Genomic DNA, 20,275 nt, shown 5'->3' on the forward strand with positions numbered 1-20,275 from the left:
ATTCAAATCCTGCCCACTGAATTTTTGCTCACTGAAAAGAAATAACGTAAGTGCTCAGAAAATTTTATTAATTTTTTTACTTCATTTTCTCCAAGTCTACTGGCAAGCCAAGATGGAGCTATTTTAATATACCTATAAATAGAAGCTCAAGCAGTCCCTACCCTTATCAAACCTGGCTCAACTACATCTTTCATGCCCATTTTTCATGACTGTGAAGGTCACAAAAGCTATAGGGACGAGCCAACACCCCTTTCCCAGCTTGAACACTGCAGACATACTTCTTTGGGCTGTGAAGTTTGTCTAAAAAAAGACGAAGCACAAATTTTCTGACGAACAGATGGACCTCACAGCTGCATCTTCGAGGGGAATAAAAAACACTATTTAAAAGTTATCTCAGCAAAGATAAAAAGGGAAAAAAAAATCAAAATTCCCAAACCAGCAGAATAAAAAGGTTAAGTCTTATTTAAATATATATAATGACCAACAATTAGATATTGAGGTCAGAAGATACACTAAAATCTAATATTAAAGAAATTACATCAGACTTCTCTTTCTTAAAGGATTGCCGAGAAAAATATTTCATAAAGTACACAGGCAATTAACTTAACTTGATGCTCACTAAGTAAGCTTGATGCTTTGAAGACATGCCTATATAAGTGTTAGGTATTACCAAGTTTTCTGACCTTTTTTAATTAGAGGAAGAATGATGCAAGCTTCAGGCACAGAAATGATTAACTGAGGAAGGACATACATGCACACACCAGACAAGTATACAGAAAAAACAATCTTCAAGCACCATACAGCACAAACCAGAGCATGCACAAGCAAGTCAACCAGAAGTTTTTTTAAAGGCTGAATTCTTAATTTTGTGTGTTTTTACTTTTCAGCTACAGATATTAGGAAAATATACATTGATGTCACATAAAGATTACTGTACTTTAAATGAATACTAGGACATGACCCAGGAGAAATTTCAATTTTGGTGAAGAAAGTACTACCCTTAGTTCTTCAACTAATCTAAGTAGTTCAGGTACTGGAGAATATATTAAAACAGGTTTTTAAGTTAAGGCAAAACATTCAGTGGATAGTTAGTCTAAGATACTACTTTGTACGCAAAAGTGACAGCAGAAATTCAACACAGTTTCAGAATGTATCCAGCACTCCATTCAAGTTATACACAGGCTGAGCTTATTACACACATCCATCATTCTCCCTGGTATTTTGCAAACAGCGGCCGGATGAAGAAACTCGCATTCTCTGCAGTACCTCTGGTAATTAATGCCAGTTTTTATGAAGTCAAAAACGCCAGCAAAAGAGATGCAACCACTTAAGTACAGATTTTGAAGTATTGCTTTCTCTAATGTGCCCTCTTCCAAATGAATCAAAGCTTTGTATCTGCATTTCTGCCACAGGATTCAGTGTTATTTCTCTGTTGCAGTAAGACAGAGCCTGAAGAAAGCAGGACTGAAAAAATGCTAACATAAGTAAAGACGACAGTTATACAGCACAGGAAGCTATGTGTAACAAACAAACCCAAACAAATGTAAGAATTGGTTTACTATACCACTTGTCTTGGTGAAACCCTTGAGGGGAAGCCTCTATAGAACCTTTATAGAACCATCCATAGTTTTATCCCATTCATATACTCAGCCTAGGGGCAGCTGGAAATCAATTAAGATTTCTTCCTCAATTAGATCTCTTCTTCACACAAATAAAAAATTAGACCTGAAGTGAAAATAATTAACACCTTTCCAAAGGGAAAGCAGACTTCTACTCCAAGAACACGCTTGCATCTTATTGCTGGTCTCCAATCAACATTGTCATAGTGGGTAAGACAAGCTGCATGTTGTGCCCCACTTCTGAGATCAGGCACCCCAGCAACAACTGGTCCAAGCTCAGCCATCAGCATCTTTTTCCAGCCATTTGCACTTTCATCTAGCAACACTGGACACGCATTTTCTCAAAGCAAGCTAAAATTCACCAGGACTGTAACATACTCTACAGTCAGTGTAATTGCCATGGTTTGGAACATTAGTTACAGAGCTGTTCTGTAGCATGGTTTGTGCACATCTGCAAAAAAGACAAGGTACTTTTAATAAACAGAATTAGATATTCCACTCTGTAGCAAAGCAACAACACTGCACCTCCAGAGATCCATGATGAATCTGATTACCAGAGATGATGCTGGTTCCACTGCAGTTTGCATCTCAGGGGTGTCTGCATCCTTGTGTCTGAAGGCACCTGATCACTCAATAGAGTATCAGGAAGATATCATTAAAAACAATCTACTCTTCAAATACCTGGGCATTTCCTTCATCTTGGTTAATAGGAAATCTAGATTAAACAATTCTTTCTAGTCCCTGTTCTTAACCCATTTTTTTTTTACATCTAGCAAACACTATCTCAGTTTTCATTACTGTAACATCAAGAGGGCAATTTTCTGCCCTTCAGAAGGCTTCTCCTCTCGTATATCAACTGGGAAAGACGCAAGCCTGACATAACTGCCCTGTACCTCTTCCAGTCTGCACCTTTTTTCAATACAGTCAGAAGCGTGGAAAATATATCAGACAAGAATCTTGTGAGTGCCTTGCACGACATCATTAATACTTCCCTCTAATGAGATCTATTTTGACCTTCTTACAGTTGCGTCACACTGTCACAGCTCAATCTACTGGTCTGTCACAAAACAGTACAAAGGAGCACTTTAAACTTCACTCTCTTCCAAAATTAAAAACTGTGACTGAACAAAAGGTCCTCTTTCTTCAGTGAAAACACTACACATATATTTTGTCCTCTCTACATTTCAAAGTAGCTTTTGGCACTTTTGTGTTTGGTCCTCTTTTGCTTTAGGAAAATGCTTAGACAAGGAAATGCACCAGAAACCTCATATCATCCAGATACTACTGTTGATTTTAACATTACTTCCTTTTACAGCTACAAGTGTAGGAGACACTGAGGAATTCTAACAATCAAGAATTTTATGATGAAGAGTTTTGATATCAAGTGAAATGACACTGTATCACACTACCTTTTCAGAGTTATAACAGCAGCTTTCTTTAATTAAAGCATTCAAACTCAGCACTTTCAAAATCTGATTGCTCCATTATGATGCAGCCACTTAAAAAAACTACACCTCTGCCCTTTTAACAATCACACCCATATGTTAACATTTAATGCGTGCACTGTTTCAGGCCTCTGCTACTGTAAAGTATTTAATGAATTACCCCTTCCAAGCTAAAACACTGGAGTATTTAAATTAGAGCTGTACCAGTGCAGGCCTAAAAATATTTCTGAGGTTCCACTATGGATGCTACACAAGCATTTGATAATCTCTCAATAAAATCGTATGCAGAAAACAGAAAAGCAAGACAGCTTTTTGGAGCACAAAATAAGTGAAAGCACTCTAGAAAATATTTAGACTGTATCAATATATTCTTTAATAAAAAAGGAAAAAGATATTTAATTACACTATTATTATATCTAGCCCATTTTTCTATAGAAAGGAAATGACCCCCCCCAAAACACTTCCATAGGGAAGTGTTCAGTTAATGCAGCATCTACCTAATTTCACTCAATTATCTACTTCATCTCAGCCTGAAAGCAAAAAATTTAGGACAAGGATGAATCTGCAAAATTTATAACATTTAAGTGAAATTATCTCTGTCCCAAGACCTCAGTTTTCAATTTTACATGATCATCTAGTATATTTTCCAAAAATTTCACTTGAAGCTCATCCCTAAACTCTAATGCTCCCATTTCCACTAAACTAACCTCTCTCATGCACACACCCTTGTTTCTGCCCAAAAAAACTTATTAGGAAGCAGTAAAAGCAATTCACTGAATTAATGATGTTCTAGTTCAAGGTGACTTGCAACAGGAAAATAAAAATACTACCTTTGTCATATGACACAGTTCTTGCTTATTTTAAGGACACGGCTAAAGCTTCATCCACAAAGAAAATTTCCAAAACACAGTTGGAATGTTAATAGTGATGTAGTGGAAAGAAAATCGCTTTTTCGAATTTGTTTGCCGAATAACACTGCTTAGGTTTCTGAACAGTGAAAAATACCACATAAAACCTCTGTGTTTTAATAAAGAAAAGGCAAAATATGGCAAGTTAAAGGCTTACTTGATCCTCAGGAATGCTCAAAACACATCTCTGTCACTTCCCTAGCGAAGAGACTTCATTCTAATCTTTTCTTTCAATTCAATGCAGTCAAGATTTACACAATTGCCTATTCATTACCCTCAACAGTTATGTTCTTTTAGTCCTTTGAAGGGTATGTTCAAGAACCCTGGAAAAGGAATAAAAAGATCAGCTTGACACTTGTATTTTGAAGGGAACTGAAAAACTTTACAGAGTAAGTCACACTGCCCTTAGTCATCTGGTTTTCCTCCTGGACTACTTCCCCACATTATGCTATCAGGATTTATTCATAATTGCAAGTCTTGAATGAAAAGTGGAAAATCTAATTTCAATTTAAGAATATCTAGGCACAATAACATCAAGAAAAATTTATTTTTATTGGTCTTGGGGCAGCTTGGATTAAGAACTACATGTTTTTAAGGAAACTGCCACTTCCAATGCTCTCTTTGAACATTTGCCACCTTCACCTTAAAGTCAATTTCCAAGTTATTGCTGTAAACCCTGAATGACAGCGTTCCATATTGTGTAAGGTGGGCATAGGCACTGAAACAGCAAGGAGTATCTTCAAAACTGTATGTGATGCATACCGACATGTTTGAAGTTTTCTACTCCATTTCCTCAGAATATTAACTTGGCTTTCATTAAGTTTTGCTAAGAACTTCTCAATTTTCAGTCATGTACCCTACCACTCCAGAGAGCTTTTAAGTAAACTTTGCACATTTTTCTGTTCAAATGTTTTGGCTTGGTTTTTGTTTGGGGTTTTTTTGTTTGTTTGTTTGTTGGTTTGGTTGTTTGGGATTTTTTGGAGGGGGGTTGGTTGTTTTTCGGTTTTGTTTTTTTTGTTGTTTTACAGAAGCATTGGCAAATGCAAAGACAGCTGAACTTTTCTTCTTGAACAAGTCACACCACTGCAAAACTCAGTGAAGAATAATATCTGTCAAGGCTTTTCTCATTTTCTGAGACAAGCAAATTGCTGCAAATCTGAAAGCAGTGATGTTCAAAACTACAAATTTTACTGATATGACATCATCGCTTTTCTAATGGCTTCTCTTGTAAAAATAAGGCCATGATGGAACTTGGCTTTTTGACTGCCTCTGAGACATGAGAAAGCCTACAGAGGGAAAAAAACCAAAACATTTTAAGATAATGTCTTTCTTGACTTCAAACTGAAATTGCTGTTTCCTAAAAGCAGTTTGTACACATCCTCATACACTAACTCTCTTCAAACCTATTTATGCTGAAAAAATAAAAGCCACCTTATTTTAGTTTTTACTCAAGTCCCCTGTTCTGTTGTTTCCCACACTGCTTAGGGGTGTCAGAAAGAGGAGAGTATAGTATACAAGTACTAGTATACAAGCAAGCACTAGTTCAACCCTTGTTGAGTTTTGACTATAAAACCACTCAGATCTGCACAAATTTTAAGGCCCAGCTACCTGGGAATCACTATCCAGAACCACTTCTAAGGTAATCCATAGAAAAGGAGAGGATTCTCAAAATAGCCTATTGAAGTCCCCGCATGTACAATCAGAAATAGTAGGGTAGGGATCATGAGTCTCTGTCTCCAGCTTTGGAATTTCACTGCAACAGATAAATAATAATTCCATGTATCAGCTTTTCCCCAAGAAGGTTTTATAAAGTCCAGGTCCTGACCTGGAAAAGAGTAATTGCTTTCCCAACCACCTTCAGTGTGGCTGTTGAGAGGACTGTCTCGTCACACCAAATGAGTTTTCAGAGCAGTCAGTCCCATTCACGGTTGTTTCTGCTTATTTTACTCCCCACTGAATTCCTCTCTCCCTGAAGAGCACTGGGCCTGAGAACAATATAAAAAGAGAGCAAAGTAACCTCCTATGGATAAATTGGTTCTTTGGACACAACTAGTTTTAAGATTGTGGAATAATTTAGCATTAAATTACCTTCAAGTTCCCAAGAAAACTTGAAAGAGCAAAAATAGTTTTCCATAACTTTCTGGATGTTACAAGGTCAAAACCACATTGTTGCCAGTACTTAAGAATGTCATTTAAAAAACTCAAGTCCTATCTGAGCAGACAGGTTATACAATACAAGAGGTAGTAAGAAACAGATGGAGTAATCATTGTCTCCTACAAACTTCACACTGAAGTTAAATGGCCCCATTCTTCCACAGGATTTTGAAAGGTCTGAAACAGAACATAGTCTAGGAATGCATTTTCAGAAGCATACATTCCTGTCTGCACAAAGGAAATCAAACTGTTTACTTATTTTTTGAATAATCATCTCTATTTCTTTCACTTTTCACTACACTTTTCTCAAAGACATGCCCAACACCCAAATGGCATTTTGATTCTATTTCAACTTCTCAGAAACCCTGTCTATTAACAGGGCCCCCAGAAGACCTGCACACACTCCACTTGTCATGTTGTAGAGGAAAAGTCCTAGACTCGGGACAGAACCTGGTTTACTGTCTCTATTCAAAGAGCAGCTGACACTTTCAAGTAGCCCAGGCCTGCCCTTCCCTAAGTCAACAGATCCTGATACCTCAGCTACATGCATCCTAAGAGTCAGCTACACGTGTGCGAAATTGTTGCAAGGACACATGCTGGAGTTTAGCTTTTTGGTCCAGTCAGGAAGGGAAAACAGCTTGAAGAAACAGATCTAATACAGTAAACCACATGCAGGTAGACTCTGAAACACCTGTCCCTGGACAGATCCAGTGGCACACTAAGAAAGGCACCAGCCCAGCAGCCTGGAAAGAAACTGGATTGCAGGTCCAACCTACTGACATCCGTTTGCACACTGAGAGATCCTTTAGAAACATCAGATCATCGTGTCAAAACTTCCTTTGGAATACTCAGTTTGGAAGAAATCCCAGCAGTACTAACACCATATTGCTTGGAAAGGGACCTTTTTATTTTCATTAATATCCTTTCCAATTATCAAGCTTTCTGATGGCACTGACTATTCCTCTACAGTAACTTGCCATGGTTATAGCAATCACATTTGATCCTGTAGGAAGGAATTTGTGTTCAATGACTGAAGTATTTGAAACATGAAAGAAGCTTTCTCAGCTGCAGAAAATCTGGCAGAGGTTCTGTTTTTCCAAACATAGTGTCAGGATTTAAATACCACATCACTTCTCAGGCTAAGTTTTCAGACCCAGACAAGCCAACTTTCACACAGAAGGAATCAACACTTGTTTTTTAATACCAGAGAGACTGCTTTGAGTGAGCTCCTGCCAGTAGTTCAAAAAAGAAGCCAAGTCTCTGTATTGAAAAAATCTTTTCACAAATTAATTACCATGCCTCTGTCCAGAACAATGGACATCAAGGGCTATCAAGGATAAAGATTCAATCAGGCATGCATTACATTGGCTCAACATAGGATTAAATTATGGCTGAAAGGGTAGAGAATTAAATAGTCTCATGATAATTTTTGATATACACTCTAAGTACTTGAAACTCACTATAGAGTTACATAAGTTTCACATGTGCTCAAAAGTGTGATCTTCATGTGCTTAATAACTGAATTGTGAGCATGTCAAAGAAGTTAAAACAGAGGACACCAAGAAGATCTGCAATCTCCTGGTCTTCTGTGCCAACCAGAAACTTAAACATAAACAGAAAAAGCTTCTCACCCATGCTGAATACCAACAGGATACTGCAGAACCCTTCTCCTGAAGGATTTTCACCGAAGACTTACACTATTCATCAGTTTTCCTAATTCTTTAAATGAAGTCCATCACTCTGCAGGCAGTTTTTGTTCCAGCGAGATACCCTGAACCTGAACAGGTACCTTTTTGTGAGAAAGCAACACTTACACAGTGCTTTATGTGCACATATCAGATTTCAAATTATCAGGAAGACTATCTTAAGTTCAAGACTTAAGAAAATGAATCAATCAGCATAACAATTCTACCAGTCTTACTTTTCAGTTCTGGGGCTTTCCAATAACAGGTGGATGCAGATTTTTCTGTATGACAGATACAGAAAAACAATGCAAAGACTGATGAAATGAGAAATTTACAGCACAGCACAAATCTGCTTCATGCAGCAGAGCTGCAAGACTCCACCACATAAATTCGAAGCAGGGAAATATCACTGCAACTGCAGCCCAGACATGCTTGCTTTCACCAAACATTTTTACTTGAATTTACTGTGCCAACAGTAGAGCAAAACCATGCAATACACAATGTCCTATGACTTTTGAGATTCCATTAAAAAAACACACTTAACATAACAGCATCCCAAACAAATTCACAGGCACAGCACTTCAACACCATGTACAAATAATCCTCTGTAAAAACTCACTGACTTTAATCCTTTGAAGATTTTTGTCGAATTATATCTTGGGAGGGGCAGAAAATACATTTCAGTGAGTTTAATCACCACCAAGATGCACTAATTCAAGATCATCTTAGTGTCAGATTATTTCTCATGGGTTTTTTTGCAGTCATCATACCAGCCATCAGAACACAGGCCTGTGCACATTCCCCAGCATCAGAGGTCCAATCATTTAGCCACATATCCTACCACACACAGAGAAGCTGGTCATCCTTCCAACACAGGCATAAAACTAAAATTTTGTTTGAGAATGAAAAGTCCTGAGCACCTATTTAATAGTGAATTATTTGAAAATTTATTGAATAAAAGGGAAAAATTGGCTGGAAAGTAAGCAACGCATTATGATGAACTTAGGAAAACCAGATATAGCAAAAGGAGTAGCTCAGTAAGAAAAAGAAAAACAATGTGACATGTCTTATATGTTCCAGCTAATGGCCCAGGAAACCACAGCTCATCTGTCATTCCTGTACACAGTGTAGCACTACCACATGGTACTTACACCATGCTGGAAAGGGTAGTGTTGAAATGGAACTGTCACCTGCTCCACCTGTCTTCATGTACACAGACTGGCACTGCAGCTGGAAGATGACATGATGCTGCTTCACTGATGTGAAAGAGAGGGAGGTTCCCAATGCTGAGTCTCTCACTGTTCCCCTTTTTCAGCCTGCTGCCTTTAAAAAAGTTGGTTAGACAAGATTCCAGAGAAGCAGGATTTGCTAAAATATTACTGAAAAGGATTTAAGTGTAAGTTTAGCTGCAAGCAGGTAACCAGCCCCAGTGACTTCAAAGTTAAGGCATCTGTAAAGTTGGTTTGGGAATTACGTAAGGAAAAAGAAAAAGGAAGTGACCTACTTGAATGAAAGACTCATTCAGAGGTTTATGGTTTATATGTTCCGATCTCCTCAAAACAGGCTGACAAGAGGTATTTGCATATATTTCCTTAAGTACAAACTGTGAAATGTCACACAGTATAACTCTTGATTAATCCATTAGGTTCATATGGACTCAAGATTTTTTCACTATCTTTCTATTCAAGGCCTATTTCTGTTCACATAAGAAGTATCCCTCCTTTTTCCTAAGTATACCCAAATGCTTAAGAATCAGAGTAGAGACTAAAACTAAAATGGCAGCTTAGCTGCAAAAAAAGAATGAGTAGCTTGAATAAAAGCAAACTGTGCTTTAGACATTCAGAGATCTTTCTAACATGTTTAAATTCCAAATTAAAATAGGATGACCAAGATCTCAAGAGTACCCTTACGACTTTTCACTTCTTTTGCCTTTCTTCATCCTTTTAACTCATACAAGCTGCCAATGAACTCTAAAAACTACACAACAGAATCTCTAGCAGGATTCTAATTTTTGTCACAGATAACTAAGTAGAGCAATTCTAGATAATATTAGCTGAGATTTATGATGCATTCAACATCTTCGGATGCACAAGAGTATTTTTAGGCATCACTTGGAAAGACAATATTCAATGTACAGCTGGTAAATTTTACTCCTTTTTTTTCCTCCTATTTCTATCCAAGAAGCATATTCATGCTCCACTTTCTCAATTTTTTTCTCAAAGGATCTACTTCTCCAGTAAGAGAAAACACAAGTCTAGTCAAGCCTCACTTTCAAGGTATCAAAATGATCAAATTATAGTTGGTTTCGAGAGTAGAAGTTAGATAAACCTTTGTCACTTCTCTGAGCAAGATGTACCAATAATTAGAGGAGGAACTGCCCTCTTGGTGCAGCTGAGGATAAGAAAAGTCAGTCAATCTTTTCTGAACTCCACCTATGTTGTGTTATATCTGTTCTGTTTCTGTTGCATTATTACTTAACTAACTAAATAAAAATCTCTTACATAATTATTTGTTTTACCTACCACTATCAAAATCTCTTCTCCAAAGAAGAAAGAGCACCTGTAAAAGCCTATATCAAGTTCTTGGTAATGGAACTGCTCTTATTTTTATACGCTTCCCAACTTCTGTCAAGCCTGAGAGCTTCCATTCTGGCATAACTAGGGGTTTGTCAAAGATTACACTTCCTATTAAGACACAATAGGAAAGTCACCTTGAAAAAGTATTTTTTAAAACCTTTTTAGAGAACTGTATTAGCACATTGCTTCATTATTGCCTCTTTAACCAACGAAAGGATCAAACACTGAGAACTGTGATTTTTACCAATGAGTGAGAAGATGACAGACTGGAAAGTAAAGGGGAAACAGCTCTTTACATCTTTCTGAATCCTTGACACCACATTTCCAGCAGGTCGTAGAAACTATTTCTATAACACTAAGCCTTTATTCTGTATAGAAATCACTGCTTGGATTCTAAGATCTCGTATCAAGCTGATTTCACTTGAAAACACATCTCCAGTTCACTGTTAACATAGGATGACGATCTAGAATGCCTGACTCCATTCTTCTTCCTTACATCACAAGACTGAACCTAGAAGTTTTAAAGCCATTGCTTATTGCTGTAAAACTGAAAGTGTTTTCCAGGTGACACCAATCTAAAAAACTGCTAGCTACCTGTAGAATGACTGAAGTGAGCGAGGGAAAGATGAGCTAGCTGCTTCAGCTTGTTCCCAATTCTGTGTGTAGATACAGGACAATGTGAAGGGGGACATCAGGAAGGATGGTTTTTAATCACAGCAATCGAGACAGTGATGTTTCCTTACTGTCTGTGCATTTCCACAGATCAGCTGAACAAGATTCCAGGCACAGGATACCATACTGTCAGACTAACTTGAAAGAGCATTTCTGTTGCTAATTGAGGTCTTCCCTTTAGCTTCGGACAACCACCTTTTATCAGCCCAGACACGTAAGTTCAAAGGACTCAGCAACCAAATGACCCAAAATTCAAACTATTAGAATGTTCTTCCTTTAATCCAAATACACTTTATCTCTGTTTATTAAAAGCCCACACAGAAGGCAGAAGAACCTTTAAAACCACACCACGATAATGGCCAAAGCTAGATCCACCTTATACAAGGTGCCTGTGTGGAAGCCAGGACCAGAAGGAACATGTCACACGGCAGCAGTTGGATTTTTGGAGAGCAGGTATGTGAACAAGCACACAAGCAAGCTCCAGTGTTTGGAGGCTAAACATCTATTTCTGCTGTTTCACCTGGACACATCATTAGGCAGAATGGAGCAACAGCCCACAAAAGAACAACCTGTGGATATCCGGGTGAGTCTGATATGCTTCCAAATCAAATTATGGGTAATCATTAATCTGCTGCAAACTTGCCACTAGCTCTGTTACCAAAACAAGAACTAGTATGGGTTCAATCTTCACAGAAGGCTACAATGCTGCACGTATCACATCTCAGTTATCAAGCACTTCAGCGAAAATCCATTGTCAATTATTTAAAGAAACTAAACAGTAATCCAATCCAAGGATAAGAGTTTCTCATGTTTAATCAAACAGATCTCCAGTGCGCACTAGCAATTTATGTATGAATACTAGTCCATTAAGAAGTTGAGACCTGTTGTGAAATAGGAGTGTCTTGAACGGTAAAAGCACCCAACACAAATTACATAAACAATCCACAACCTAATTTAAAAATTAAAAATATCTTCAGCTTAAATATTCTCAGCCAGATTCTGGGAGATTACCTAGGGAAAACATGCTTACTTTGTTTTTACACGTTCCTAGACAGTTTATGGATGCTGGGCTTTCTGTTTACAGACAAGCATTCTTGTTTTAAGATACATACGTATGCATATACATCTCCACACACATCTTAACACAGAGATACAAAAAATTCTACATCTTATTAAAGGTTTCTTCTTTTTCTGTATGTATCTATATATGTATGCAGTCATGTGCACGCATACAAACAAAATAAAATATACATATTTTTAAAGGGCACTTAAAAGACAGACTGAGACTTCCCATCCATTACTGGTAACAAACCTGTCCAGTTCAAATGGGTAATATCCTAACATAGAGCAAGATCACATCAAACAAGAGAAAGTTCCTGACGCAAGGTCTTTCTTTAGTGCATTATTAGGGAGTAGGAATCTTTTTCTTACAGGTAGCCACACCCACAGCTGCTAATACGTGCCTGGTAGTTCAGGTCATCCCCTTGCATTTACACCGACTCTCTGATGACTTGCAGAAGAGTAGAGAAAGAAGGAAAGTGGCAACTGTGTAATCTGTTCTTTGCTCAGGGATGGACTTCCTGGAGACCTTCAAGTCCTTTGCCTTTAGCATTATCAGTCATTCTGCTGTCTTAGTTTTCAATCCCCTCTGCATAGCTATCAGATCTTTTTGGAAGCTGCTAATTTGCAGGCCCAGGGCAATTACATAAGATGTTATTTTAGTCATGAACAACGCATTAAATTTTGGATTCTGCTGCTGTTGCGCATCAGCACAATGAATTCTTCACCAGTTTCTGGATAATGATGTCTAGGCACTTGGGGACCATGATATGCTTCTTTATCCCTACCTGGAAGCTGAATTTAAGGCTATCCAGACATGATTTTTTCTGGCCCCAGCTCATCAAGAGACATCCATGTCTTCTGCCTTCTTGAAAATCTGCTCAGAGATAACATTAATAGGGGCTCCTGACAGATTCTGCACGGTTTCAGACACTGCACTGCATGTTAGGAAAAGGAGCTGGAAGGACCTTCAGTCTGACCCAGTGACAGTTCTTATCCTTTGAAAACCTACTGTATTCAATGGGACCCAAGGACTTTCAGATTTGCAATGGACTTATGAATTATGTAGTTGGGCTGTAGGACTTAATTGACAACAAAAGTAACAAGTTTTACCCTTTAGCATTGTATTTACTTTTGCATTGGTACATAACACTCCTGCACTTTGATACCAGATGTCAACTACAGAACTCGAATGCCTCCACAGATATCCTGGCTAGTTCTGTATTCAACACAAACAGGAAGTCATATTCTGAGACCTCAAAACACCAGAGATTTCCTTCTATTTCAAAACAACACTGTATTATTATACAGATAATCTACAAATTAATCTCTGTAGTCTTCTCTCATCTACTGTTAAGTGCATTGCTGCTTCTCAAAGTAAGTAAAATCCAAATACAAACAGGTCATTGATATAAATGCATTTGCATCCAATCGTGGTTCACAATCATCTATCCACAGATTTGCCCTTCCTGCTGAAGTTCATGAAAAAAATAGGAAAAACATTGTCCTGACTATCTCCCCTAACTCCTCCTCTGTTTGTTTCACACTGACTGGCTTTCTGTCCAAAGATTTTGTAACAGAGGTAAAAGTAGTAACTTGCTTTATTCATGAAGCTTAGTGCCAAACTATTGGAAATATTTCAAACCCAGAACTCTGGAAATAAAGATTTAACAAAAACATTGCTCTAGCTAGACTTGGCTAAATGTCACAGTTGAAAGATCTAGTGTGCTTACTCTCTGCTTATTAACTAAATATTTCCAGTATTGCCAATGAAGAAACTCTACAACTGAGACTAACTGAATACAGAATGAGCTGTATGAAGCTGAGGAGCAGAACAGATACTTACTTGAAGGAAATAAAATTATGGGTGAAAAAAAGTTAATGTTAACCCTTCAAATGCAAGTATTCTTAGCATTCCCAGTCTAGTTATAAGGAAGAATAGTAAGCATTAAAAGTGATCTAAATTTTGAAGTAATTACAGAAAAATAAAACCTAATGTATTAATTCACCCTGGAGGAAAAAACAGTAATCTAATTCAAACTAGTCTATGGCTGTCCAGAGAGATTACCTCCTGGAAGTACAGTAATTATATTTGTAAAGTAAAATCATTTATGCCTGGGGTAGGGAAGCCCAAGGGATTTTATTTTTTTATCATTATTTGAAATGTGTAAAAGCTTTATAGTGACATCCATAATGAGAAAAGAGCTTTGTGCACAAAAGTACACATTCTGTGTAATGCCCTTCATCAGAGTGGTAAACACTGTAACTGGTACAACTGTATCACACCCCATGTCACAAGAACAGATATACAGTGGTGCTTTTCCGTGTAGGGCCCATACATTCTAAACTAAGTAGCAAACTGTTCTGAAACTTATTACACAAGCATTTTTTGCCAAATTTGTCATTTAGCTAATTCTTACAATTCTAAAGAAAGGATTCTTAATAGTTTCACTGAATGTTTCTCTATGTAGTTTTTTTGCCAGTACCTTACAAATAAAATTACTTTAAAAAACCCAACCAAACACTATATTCTTACGAGCTCAAACTTATTTAAGTGTCGTAGTTTAACAACTCCAGTTAATAGCAAGACCTAGCAGTACCATTCTGGCAGTCTCACTGTCATACAAAACTCTCAGAACAGTTGTGTTTTTTGGAGAAAGAATATACGTGGTCAGACAAGGCCTAACTTACAAGGCCTTGTCTACAAAAGAAAACTCTACTAGGAGCCAGAATTTCATGGTTTGAACAGTTAAAAAGAGACAAAGTAAAACAATACCAGAAACTTGAAATCATCTATGAAGCAGTTATCTCAGAAATTTCAAATTACAACAATGCACCTTGAGACCTTCCACTTTATGATGAGTCCACCTGCTGAACAGTCCACCCTTCTCTTTTCCACTTCCTATTCATCAGTGCCAATGAAGTTCTTCCTTCTGAAGGCCCCTGCTGCTTTCCTGAACAGCATGGAATCTGATATAAGATGGAGAACTGTGTGCTAAACTTGGTAAGAACGACACATCTCTTTCTGCTGCTGTTTAGTTAGTCTGTGCTGTTTGCAGAGCTATTTGCCAAGATTTGACACAGTTAAATGTGCACGCTTCAATTCATAGCTAATAAATTCCATTCAGCAGTAAACCTGCCTGCTTCCAGGCGACAGCACAAACAGTCCCAGCAGAGACTGCACCAATCTCCCCAACTAATAGACTGCTGGATGGGAGAATCATTTTTTGATCCAACTACAAGAGCAAGACTTCTAAGTGAATCAATTTTTGGCAACAGCGGATTTTTTTTTTTCCAACGAAATTAGCCACTTACTTGTTAAGAAGCACCAGCCTATTTATCGGTGTACTCAGCTAAGCAAGCAGGCACCCGCACGACAGGAGCTGGCTTCTGTCACTCCCCGGTGCGGTGGCCCCGGCGGCCTCGGGCCCATCCCAGCGCCGCTGTCCCGGTGTGGCCACTGGAGGGCGCGCTTGAGCCGCCTTTCGGAGCCGACCCGGCGAGGCCGGGCTCCGCACTCGGAACTTGGAAATCACACACAAAACCCTTCTCTGCCCCTCGTCAACAACAGCCAAAGCCTCTTACCTTCTCACCACTGGACACACACAGTTAATCTCCCATTCCAATAGCACGAGTTCTAACTATGTCTGAATCCCTAAGACTTACCCGTTGGGAGCCAGTGGTGTGTGTGTGGTAGATACAAGGACAGACAGATGGATTTTTTTTCCTATCAAATTATGTATCAAACTCAAGAGTCATTTCAACTCTTCAGTGCTCTCATACCCCTTTCTCTCTGTGTACTGGTGGCCTGTCCTCAAAACTGCCCACACGTTTCTCCCCTCCAGAAACGAGAACATGACACAGACGTGAGGGCTCTCAACCATTAGTCGGAGCAATTCAAGCACCGTCAGTCATCACTGCTCTGTGAGCAGGCAATGGTACAGAAGTGCTGATTAAAACCCAGCAACACAAGTTACCAGTGTATCTTGCTTCCCAAAGCACAACGACTCAAAGGTAGTGTGTCCATTTGGTCTCTCTTGTGGCAGGACAGCTGTGAGATTATCACAGAGCTAATGATGGACAACTCGTCTCACACAACAGGCTTACACCAAGGTTGAATTTTATTCATGTAGTAAGTAGGCCACCCTACATAAAGCTATGGAAGAATGAAACAAAATTCATAGAGCCAAAACCAATGTTTCACTGGAGAGTAAGCCTCAGTTGAACACTGCTTTAAATACCACACCTAGCAATGTGCGCCCAGAGTTTGTCCTCAGGGAAGATCATGTAAGACAAATGCCAATTACATCAAGCAATAAACTCTTGGAATTTGTTAAAATACCACAAAGATTAAATCTGTATAAAGAAGCTTCACTGGTCAGAAGTGACCAAATTAAGCACTGCTCATCCCATTTTGCTGTTCTGTACCAAATTTAGTGTAAGCAGCAGAGCTGTGCCAGTAGATCTGAGAAGAGGGACTGACTGTCTGCCTGATTTGAATTCAGATGACTGAATGCCCTACTGTCACACACTCCTTGAACATTAAGTTTCACTTACCAACCTCTCTGTGCCTACATGTTCTTTACTGAAGCATGTGTAAACTGAACTTTTCAGTGGTCAGTGACAGCTCCTTCTAATGATCTGAAGAATGTGTGAGAAGCTGTAAGTAGCAGTATGACTACAGCAAAATTAATAATGTTCAAGCAATTTCTGTGCAGCAACTTTGTCCTCTGCTCCAGCACAACAGCTCACAATACAGTAAGCCAGAATAGCTTGGAAAGGAGAAATAAACTTTTCTCTCACTTCATTTGCTAGAATATAGTCTGTCTTCCCAGTTTGAGAACTTCTGCTGCATAAGCAGTTCCATCTTGCCAAAAAGACCTCTGTAAACTTCTACAGAGAATCAGGAAAGGCATGGGTAGAATTTTAATAAGATGCGTAAAGGCTGACTTACCAGTTGGCCCACTGACTTGTTAAAAAATAAATCAACATCACATAAAAAGTTGTTGACATGTTTTACATACAGAACCTCAGAGATGAACCCTGCAGTCAGATCTCCAAACAATTAATGAATGAACATGGAATCAAATATTTTTTAAAAATTTATCATGGAATAGAATAACACAGTCAGAATGACTGATACATCTTTCTTTTATTCTCCTGCTGATTTACTTGAGAGCTCCCCTACTTTGTGTTACCAGTTTTAACAAAAATCTTCACCCAATCTTTTTACCCTCAGTCTATTTACCCTCAATCTACTTTACTCCATCCTGTGTTTGGATATTTTAAAAGGTATCTTAAACCTTAAACCTTTCATTAATGCATATTTGACCAGGGGGTGGAGATAACCAGAAAATTAAATCCAAACTATTTGAGTAGCCACTCTTACTACAGAAGCAATATTTGAATGCCAGACTCTTTCAGTAAAAGGCTTAAGTAAACTATCTTAAAATAAAAATTTAAAGTTTTTCTTACCTCCTAATTTCCATTATTTCAACAGTATCTTGACAAAATGTTTGCAATCAAAATATAAAGGCTTAAGCTTACTTGAAATCAACAGTTGTGTCTCCACCTACTGGAAAAGTGAATTTAGCTGAAACAGTAATTTGATCCTTTGGGATTTGGGTAAGCAGAAGCTGCAAGAGGAGCAATGTTTTTGTGTAAGATACAAAGACTTTGTGTGTGCCATGAGTCACCATGTTTTGTGTCCCTCTCCCCCAAAAACAAGTTTATGGAAACCACTGTCATTCTCTGCAGTAAGCATGGATTTCACAGAGTCCCTACTCTAAAACAGCCCCTTGTCAGAATGTAAAACTACTCAATACTCTCAAAAGACATGTATAGCTAATTTATTAAATAATATTTGTTGCTAGTAAATCTGAAGTATCATCTGATTTCAGTATCTTTCTAATTTCCACCATGGTTTCATGAGACCTGGACACTAGAATGAGTTCCTTAAATAACTTATGTGTACAACCCATGGAATGGTTGCAAATATGAAACCCTGTTGGTATGAAACACCTTTTCTTTTAAGCCACAGACTTTGAAAATAATGAAAACACAATGATAAGAGTACACATCCCATTTTTCAATTCTTATTGTTATTATTTATCAAATGTTGTGAAATTACTGTAACTTCAAAGACTCTAATTAACCCAAAATAGGAATGTAAACATTTACATATGGAAGAACCCCTGTCCTAACCTCTCCTTCTATCTTTTTTTTGGTCTCTATTATTCTTGCAAGAGTGACATCAGCTATAACTATGTAATTCAGGCTTGCTTTATTCTGAAAAAAAGCGCTTTTAAGCCACAGGATAGCACATTACCATCACCATGCTTTGTTGCACTAGTTTTGCTGTAGTATAACCTGAGATAAAGCTGCAGATGCTTGTAATGACCATGGAATCATAGGAGCCCTCTAACAGGATTTGTGACCAGCACATCTGTATTTCAGCCTGTCTCTTGCATGTCACACTGAACTAAACTCACTCTTCTCCAGCACCCTCCATGAGCTTCATCTCTTGCAGAGGGCAGTAAAACCACTTCTCCCTCTCACAGACCTTCTCTTAATCCCGCCATCATATTCTATGTCTTATTTCCACACAAATAAGTCCAATAGTGTCTGTACCACTCCAGTTGCAGGATACTTCTAAAAATTCAGATTTTTACCACAAGTGCAAGGCCATCCCTTCCAGGTTTTATCCATTTTTAGTTTAAGCACAGAACATGACAGGGCATTTCATTTTAACATATGTGAGCTTTTCATCCTTTCAGATCTTGAGAGTTTTATTCCTACCACAGCTGCATGGAGACTGTCACAATCCCAAGTGCATACCTGTCTCTTAAGCAAAAAGAAATTCCTCCCACTTCTTCTTCAGCATGAGAAAAGATTCACAGATCCTGCACAGAGGATCAAAAGGCACTCACAAGCCTGGGACAGTCATACCCAGCAAGGACTTGAAATCACTTGGCAGAAAGTATGGGTTTAAAGCAGGACACTGAACTTTGAGAAAATGGCATTCGAACTACAATTTCTACAAATAAATACATTTAGCATAACACAAGAATTCATTGACTGAGTAACTGTACACAGACTCATACTAAAGAGTCTTTTGCATGTCATTTTGGTACTATGAAGTTTTATCCAGATCACTGACCTCTGTTCCTGCACACTGAAATACCAAACACATGGACCCAAGAGCAAGCTAGAGCTCGATGCTGAACAAAGATACCCATTGATACCCATTGCTTGAGGATAATGCTATGATCACATCCTTAACAACTTAAAATAAAGCCAAATTATTTGATTGATTACTTGGTTTTCCTGCTTCTCCTATGGTTGAATATCAACTAAAAATGCCAAAACTAGGAAGTCATACTGACAAGATTTCTGTTCCTTTCCACGTCCCTGAGGTTTACATACACATAAATTCAAAAAAACCAGAAAATAAAGATCAGATTAAAATGTTATGCTCTAAATAAGAAATGTCCTAAAAGGGTTTTTGCAGATATTCATCCTATTAGCCTTTATTAAGACTATTTCATATTATTCAGACACATTTCATTACTTCCTTTCTTATTTTTCTTTTATTAAAATAGAAAAAAGAAACAATCATGATTTAATAGCTTTCACTAATTTTAAAGGAAAAAAAAGGCACAAGAAAGAGGTAGTTCAAAAAAGGTCCAATTGCACATATGTTGCAACAGCTTTTCAATCATTTTAGAGACTTAAGAGTATGCAGTTGGCCCACTAATAGAGCAGAACAGATACCATTTCACAGAGCTAGTACAGTGTATTTGTCAATAATTTCCATATTAATTAGTTCTCAACAAGACAAGCTGAAAGAGCAGTGATCCATAAGATCTAAAACAAATGCAAGCGCCCTGAATTCAAGGAAGTTGAATATACATCCTTTTGGTTAGATGTCAAAGATTCCAAAAAAAACCCCACAAATAAACAAAAAACTCCAAAAGCTAAACAACAAAATAAAAACTTAGCAATGCTACCACCGTTGTGATACCATTACCTCAGTACTGCAGATTTTTCACAGCAACATAGATCTTAGGTAATTTATCTAGTGCAATACTTTGAGGTATTAACAAATTAAGGAAACAAGATCATCAATTCCAAGCATTTCAAGGGAGGGAAGAGGAA

The 20,275-nt window shown here is 38.0% G+C and overlaps 1 protein-coding gene across 8 annotated transcripts in view; it reads right to left on the reverse strand.

The window, feature by feature from the left end:
* PALS2 (protein associated with LIN7 2, MAGUK p55 family member) overlaps nucleotides 1–20,275 on the reverse strand; it is a 53,987-nt gene that overhangs the window by 31,758 nt on the left and 1,954 nt on the right. For 2 of the 8 annotated variants that reach the window (XM_063410414.1, XM_063410430.1), the window contains exon 1: nucleotides 14,956–15,157. The exons of 4 other annotated variants lie outside the window; for them this stretch is intronic. The gene's annotated coding sequence lies outside the window, so the exon portion shown is untranslated. Of the gene's footprint in view, nucleotides 1–14,955; nucleotides 15,158–15,433; nucleotides 15,550–20,275 lie in introns of those variants that run through there. 2 more of the 8 variants (XM_063410423.1, XM_063410458.1) reach the window with 2 other exon arrangements.

Source organism: Prinia subflava, chromosome 1 (assembly GCF_021018805.1).
Source record: "Prinia subflava isolate CZ2003 ecotype Zambia chromosome 1, Cam_Psub_1.2, whole genome shotgun sequence".
NCBI lineage: Eukaryota > Metazoa > Chordata > Aves > Passeriformes > Cisticolidae > Prinia > Prinia subflava.